Source organism: Haliotis rufescens, unplaced genomic scaffold, assembly GCF_023055435.1.
Source record: "Haliotis rufescens isolate VD_foot unplaced genomic scaffold, xgHalRufe1.0.p SCAF_17, whole genome shotgun sequence".
In the NCBI taxonomy this organism is placed as follows: Eukaryota; Metazoa; Mollusca; class Gastropoda; order Lepetellida; family Haliotidae; genus Haliotis; species Haliotis rufescens.
The window spans coordinates 2244883-2252332 of NW_025963857.1; positions in this window are offsets into that span (position 1 = coordinate 2244883).

The window sequence follows — 7450 nt, forward strand, 5'->3', positions numbered from 1 at the left end:
GATTTGAGAGTGCAAGTATATCACAAGAGAATGAAATAGTTGGACCACTAATTCTTTAACAAAATGTACTGACGCTGTAAGATAGCGACCCCCGGGCTTTGCCGAGCGGTGCCGGAAATAAAGCATGGGAACCGAGCAGTCACTTGACCGTAACATGAGCCACTTAACTCCCCGGTTACACAATAGTTGAACACCATTTCGATTATTGCTATAGTTAAGGATACTATTTATATGCTAGTGCAAAACAGGTACAACTATTTCAATGTTATGTTTTGCGAAAGTTAGGATGTACTGGTAATTATTATCTCATATCAAATACAAAGGTTGTCTGTGAGGATACCCATATGTCTTCAAACTTGATGTATTTTGCATAAAGGGAAAATCTGATTTTGGAAAAGGAAATGCTTGTTATTGGTGTATTGCCATAAGGTCATAGGTGCATATCTACTGTAAATATCTACTGTGCATATCTACTATACACATCTACTGTACAGATCTACTGTAATATCTACTGTATACATCTACTGTAATATCTACTGTACACATCTACTGTAATATCTACTGTACACATCTACTGTAATATCTACTGTACACATCTACTGTAATATCTACTGTATACATCTTCTGTAATATCTACTGTACACATCTACTGTAATATCTACTGTATACATCTACTGCCATATCTACTGTACACATCTACTGTAATATCTACTGTATACATCTACTGTAATATCTACTGTATACATCTACTGTAATATCTACTGTACATATCTACTTACATATCTACTGTAAACATCTATTCTAATATCCACTGTACACATCTGCTGTAATATCTACTGTACATAGCTCTTGGACAGACAGATAGACAGACAGACAGACAGACATGTTTATTCAGAAAAAGGCCAATGGCCTAAAATACAGACATGTGAGCATGACATTTACAGGGCACAGAATTTATCATTAATTATTTTGTGAGCATAATATAAGAATATACAAACTAGAAATAATGTTTGCTCATTATAATTACTAAGAATATTTATTACATGAGAATTACTGTAATGAGTAGGCATAGGAAGATTAACAAGGTACTTTTGTCTTAGGGCAGAATATAAATTACAATTAAAGAGTACATGAAATTCATCCTCAATGACATTAACTCCCTGTAAGCATGTAACGTATTCATGAACTGTACACATCTGCTGTACTCCACAGTTGAAAAAATCTACTGTAATCAACAACTGTAATTCTTAAAATAATCCCATGTCAAGATCCATTTTCACTCACTGGCGTTATTTTAGGACCTGCGTATGAGTACAATGCTATAGACGGTTTAAGTGTCAGCTGAAGTCTCAATGAACCAACCCATTTTATTACATCCAAATCATAGGCAGTTAGTGTTGCTTACTGAATCTCCCACATCTCGGAGAAACATAACATATTGATAACGTTAGAGAATAGTTTGTTCAGCAAATAGTCATCAAATTGGTGGTGGTTCCAACTGCAGCTTGGGCTTTGACGTTAACCTTTCAACGCAAATCAGCCAATGACCACACACGATCAATGAATAAATCATCAATTACATTATAACACAGTTTCAGGTTTACCAGGCAGGCAATACAAATGGGGAACTAAGTGGCAGTGGCATTAAGTTACATGCTCTGTTATTAATGTTAGAGACCGTCTCCGTGGTCTAATGGTAGAGCGTCCGCCCGGAGAGCGGAAGGTCCGGGGTTCGATCCCCAGCCGCGTCATACCAAAAGACGTTAACAGATGGTACTTGTTGATACCATGTCTGGCGCTCGGCATTAAGGGGCTAAAACAAGGACTGGTCGGCTCGGAGTCAGAATACTGTGTCTGAGTGGGGTATTCATGTTAAACTGCGGCATGGTATCTCAGTGTGCGAGCACTATAAATCGGCATCAGCCCGGACTAGTACAAGCAGCCACACATACATACACGTGCATGCATGTCGCTATATAAGTGCAATAATCTTGGACGCGACGTTAAACCCCATTTCACCTCACCTATTAATGTTAGAGCACTCACGAATGTCCAGAATTTTGTCTCTGATCCAGCTTTGTTAGAAGCTGCCAGGAATTGAGTGTTACCAAATAGGTATGCAGGACGCACTTGGAAAGTGGATGAGTTTGTTTGTTTCTTTGTTTCTTTGTTCTTTAACGCCGCACTCAGCAATATTCCAGCTACATGACGGCGGTCTGTAAATCGGTCTGGACCAGACAATCCAGGGATTGACACCATTGACATCTACGCACTTGGGATACGGTGACATGCATCAACCAACTCAGCGATCCTGACCACCTCATCCCATTAGTCGCCTCTTCCGATAAGCATGGACGCCTCTCAAGACTTTTTCTATCCCGGATCTACACGGGTCGGAGGTTTCTAGGAACAATGTACTAATTTTGACAAATTTCATACAACTATACACAGAATGTGTTAATATTCATTATAATCCTAGAAATCGTCCTGTGCACCTACGCATCAACTACATGTGTTTTGGTGCACTACCACCAATCAATTGCAAACAGGGTATCGGAGGCTCCGCCCCGTCAAAGGGTATCGGGATTTTCTGTACGTTTGCCACTGAAAATAACTATCACTGCGACAAGGACCATGACAAGGATGTTATGTCAATTAACCGCACTTGGTATTACAATTTCCCCGAGTTTGTTACAATTTGCCGCACCTGTCTTTCAATAGAAACGATGAAACTTGAAGTCAAATCGCTTTTATATTTCCTTAAACATGCTGGAGGTTGGAATTGATCTGGTTAAGGTCGAACAAGCACAGTATTCTTAAGAGATGTTAATACAATTTCCCGCATTTCTGGTGCCCCCCCCCCCCCCCCCCGTGATATTGCTGGAATATTGCTAAAAGCGGCGTAAAATCAAACTCACTCACACTGCAGATATATTGTACGAAGCCATTACTGACGACGAAATAAGGGCAGCTATTAGAAATTTAAAGTCTAGTAAAGCACCTGGTATTGATGGTGTTCCTTCTGATTTTTATAAAAAAAATGCTCTTTCCATTGTGTCATATTTAAAAATACTTTATAATTTTGCATTTGCTTTTGGCGAATTTCCAGATGAGTGGAACACAGGAATGATTGTCCCACTGTATATAAAAAGGTGACGTTCGAAATCCGGACAATAACTGGGGAATTTCGCTTTTAAATATTGTTGGTAAAATTTACACTTCAGTACTCGAACTGAGAATACGAAACTGGGTCGAAGTTAATGATATGCTACACGGAGCACAAGCAGGATTTAGAAATGATTGTTCCACCACTGTTCAATATTTTGTTCTACAATCCCAATGTCAGAAATATCTGTGAAAATCAAACCACATATTTTATGCTTGTTTCATAGACTTTAGAAAAGCCTTCGACTATGAAATAAGTTGTTGTATGTAATATTAAATAGAGGTTTTCATGGTAAAATGTTTCCTATCCTTAGAAATATGTAAGAAAATATAAAAGCAAGAATTGAAGATGTGAAAAAAGTCTTTTTAACACAACAAGCGGTGTTAGACAAGGATGCATGTTGAGTCCTGATCTTTTTATAAACGAGTTTGTACGTGAAATGGATATTCTTGGGCTAAGAGGCATATTTGTGAAAGATTATTTTGATGAAATCATGGGTCGAAGTTAATGATATGTTACACTTTTTTATTTTCTTAAACATGCTGGAGGTTGGTATGGATCATGTTGAGGTCGAACAAACACTGTAACTCGAATTTGGTTTGAAAGCGGAAGGATTAAGAAATGTTATTACACTTTACCGCACTTGGTATAACAATTTGCCGCAGTTTGTTTCAACATTCGAACAAACACTGGAACACGAATTCTGTTCTGAGTAAATACAAATATCAAGAATTTAATGTTCATTAGTATTGATCAATCATTCGTTTTCAAAGTCCGGATTTTGATTTCAAAACAGCATAGTCGCACATTTTAAACTTCATGCATGTTTCTTTGTATTTTTGCAAATGAATGATCTTTTATAACAATTTACCGCAGTGGAGTTATTACATTTTGCCGCAGTATGTATGCAGTCAAAATCCGACGTTATCATGAGCTCGTGTTTATCAATCACTATCAAATAGTGATGATGCCACGTGTTCGCGGAGAGGTGAGCGCATCTTTCCAAACCGGTAGCACCCGTCAAGAACCCATGCAAAAGCGAGTCAATTGTTCATCTGACAAAACACGGGAACATATGGTACAAGTAAAAATAAGGAAGAAATCCTTCGCTTATGTAATACAGTTTGAGCAATCGAAGGATCACGATTGTTCTAGAATGTGTCAGGTAATGTGATAGTCGAGTTAACCAGTTAAACTAGTAAATCCAGTTTGAGTATGGATTCCTTGTTTACCAAGCTTAATTCCCAGATAAACATATATTTACACATTGGTTAGAAATGGTTTATTAAGCGAGGATATATTTAGACCAATTAGCAGCGCTAGCAATGATATCAATCTTACAATGAGTACCCGAATTAAACAGATTTATTTTAAACATATTTTATTCAGATTGAAATGGCTTGGGAAGTTATCCAACTTTGGGCTCCGTCTCTATGGTAACTATAAACCCTTGTACAGTACATCATACAAAAGAAGATCAGTGTTTACATATAAAATTAATATACAAAAAAGACTGGTATTTACATGAATGAGATACTCATATCTCTTTGTATGACTTATGAACGTTTTGCACTACCTTAAAGATATGTGGCCTCCTCCGTGATCTAGTGGTAGAGCGTCTTCCCGGAGAGCGGAAGGTCGTGACTTTGACGTAAAGAGTAATTTCGGACGCAACGTTACACCTCATTTCTCCTCACCTCAACTCACAGATTCTCGATAATAGACAAAGGGGCAAAGGTCTCAGACGTTTTTACTTATTCGGTGAAACCCACGAGCACGGGGTATGGTGCTGACAGTTCTAGAAAACATAATTGGGGCGAACTGGGATTTGAACCCACAATCATACGTTTGTGGCGTGCCGAAGGGACGCAACTCTGCACAGCGAATCGCAGCGCCTTAGACGACTGGGCCACCCGTGCCCCCTCTAGAAATAATAAGGCTATGAGTTTTCACATGGATTGCCATATTTTCATATTGGATCACATCTTATAACTTTACTGCTTTTCTTGTATTTTATAGTGTATGATAAATATTCAACTTCCTGTCATCATAGGAAAAGTATGAAGGTGCAACACATTGTTCTTTGAACTGGGGTATAGATATACAATGTCTAGCCTGCTACTGGGATAGTGGTCCAAAACTTTACATTTGATGGAACAATAGAACAAGTTGAGCGTTTTAGTCCAGTAGGTGAGATCACAATATTTCTTAAATAACATGATACATTTTTTAACCTACAGTGGTTGATACATCGCCCTTAAGATAAGCTAGGGCAGTATAACTTTGTTTTTCGTAGAACAAAATACCTAACGCTTCCTCTTTCGTTCTACCAACGTTTCCTATCCCGTTTCATAATACAGATGTTTGTTGGGAGAATCCTTTGGAAAACCACTAACTTTTCTGACAGCTCTTGTTTGAGATTTTCTAATTATAATTGATAATTATATATTACAGCCCACACTTCACACGCATATTCGAAACGGGTTATTGCTGTTCAGTTTGAATTTAATTTTCTCATTGAATTTATTAATTTTGATGTTGATTTAATTATATTTTCTACAAGACAGGACCATTTTCCGTTTGATGAAAACACTCTTCTCTAAAGTTTATGACTTTAAACATTTTAAATTTACATTCATCAACGTAGGTAATAAGGTCTGATTCATCTTTTACTGAAAATATAACTGCTTCTGTTTTATCAGGGTTGTATTTTAAATTAACCAACATTTTGTCCAATTACATTTCTTTTTTCGATTTAAATTGGGAGTTGATTCAACTATGTTATCACCTGATGAAGAAAAGCCGAGTCCTGTATCGTCAGCGGAGAGATTGTTATGCAATCTTATTCATCAGTATTGTCGTCAACAAATACAGTGAATAAAAAGGGACCTTACACCGATCCCTGTGGAACGCCAGCCTTCAAAATTCTTGGTTTGGATTGGGCCTTGCTTACAAAGACTGTTTGAGTACGATTGTTTATATAACTAGACAACCACTGAAGTTAATTCCCCTTTTTACCACACAATTCCAATTTGATCAGATACAGTGTCTTTGTTCATAACATACACTCGTTACGATGTCTGGACCTTGGCTTGAAATTGGTTCAAGACCATTAGCACCAACGAGCGATACCAAAAACGTTGGAAGACATGACGGAACTTTCGACTTGTACACCTTTCACGGACAATGCGTCATAATGAAATTGCCTTTGTGTGCATAGCACCAGTGTTATAATATGTGTGAACAAACAAAACCCCGTGACATATAGCATGACAATATCGGTCTGGAATACGTAGCGTTTAGATAATTATCATAATTATTAAACGTTCTGATGGACTGTTGCCATGGTATCAGTTACTGACTGTGATTATTCTAAAATTCATACACTTACTTTTAGTGCCTGTGGAGATTTCAAGACCATGTACTTGTGTACCTACATCGTGATGTACGTGTAGCTTGACGTAACTGACAACACTAACTTATTGTGAACATGAACAGACAGCAGCTGTGAGGTAGAGAACACTGAGGTGCACTCTGTGCATGAAAGAACTGCACTGGCTTTCATCACCATTGGGTGTGGCGAGAGAGGTGTCAGTCACTAATCGTCTAAGTATGACATACAATAGGTTTATTGGTTTACTGCTAGATTAATCTGGTTTGGCTTGGCAACTCCTTGACAAATTGTCAAATGATAGTGTGAATGCTGATTGTTGTATTTAAATGGGTCGGTGGGTTGAATGAGTGAGTTGATGGGTGTTTGATTTGAAGTGAGTGAGTGAGTGAGTGAGTGAGTTAATGGTTATTAATTGTTATGGATGTCAATAGTTGTAGCTAAACGAAATTCTCATCAGCAATGTATGCATAATATACACACATCTTTTAAAATGCAGTAACTTGCACTTGAATCATAAACCTAATTTTGAGTGACAACGCATGTAGCTAATGGAGTCTGGACCTATTGTTCCCCGGAATACATACTGTTGGAACTGAGAGAAATACAAGCATTAAGAGGCACTACGAGATTCTTATTTTGAGTTTCAAGTTCAATCGTATATTTTTTTTGTATTTTTGAAATCCAACTTCAAGGTATTAAATTGCATAATATTTTCAACAAACCCGTCAGTACGTTTTTCCACCTTTTAATTTAAGAGAGGCGTACACACTGAATTGATCCATATAGAAGATTATTGTCTTGAAAGTATAATCCCTACCTTCACATGCATTATTGAACGTCACCATGAAATATTGCTATGACGAAGCACACCCAGAATGCTCTGTTTGCAT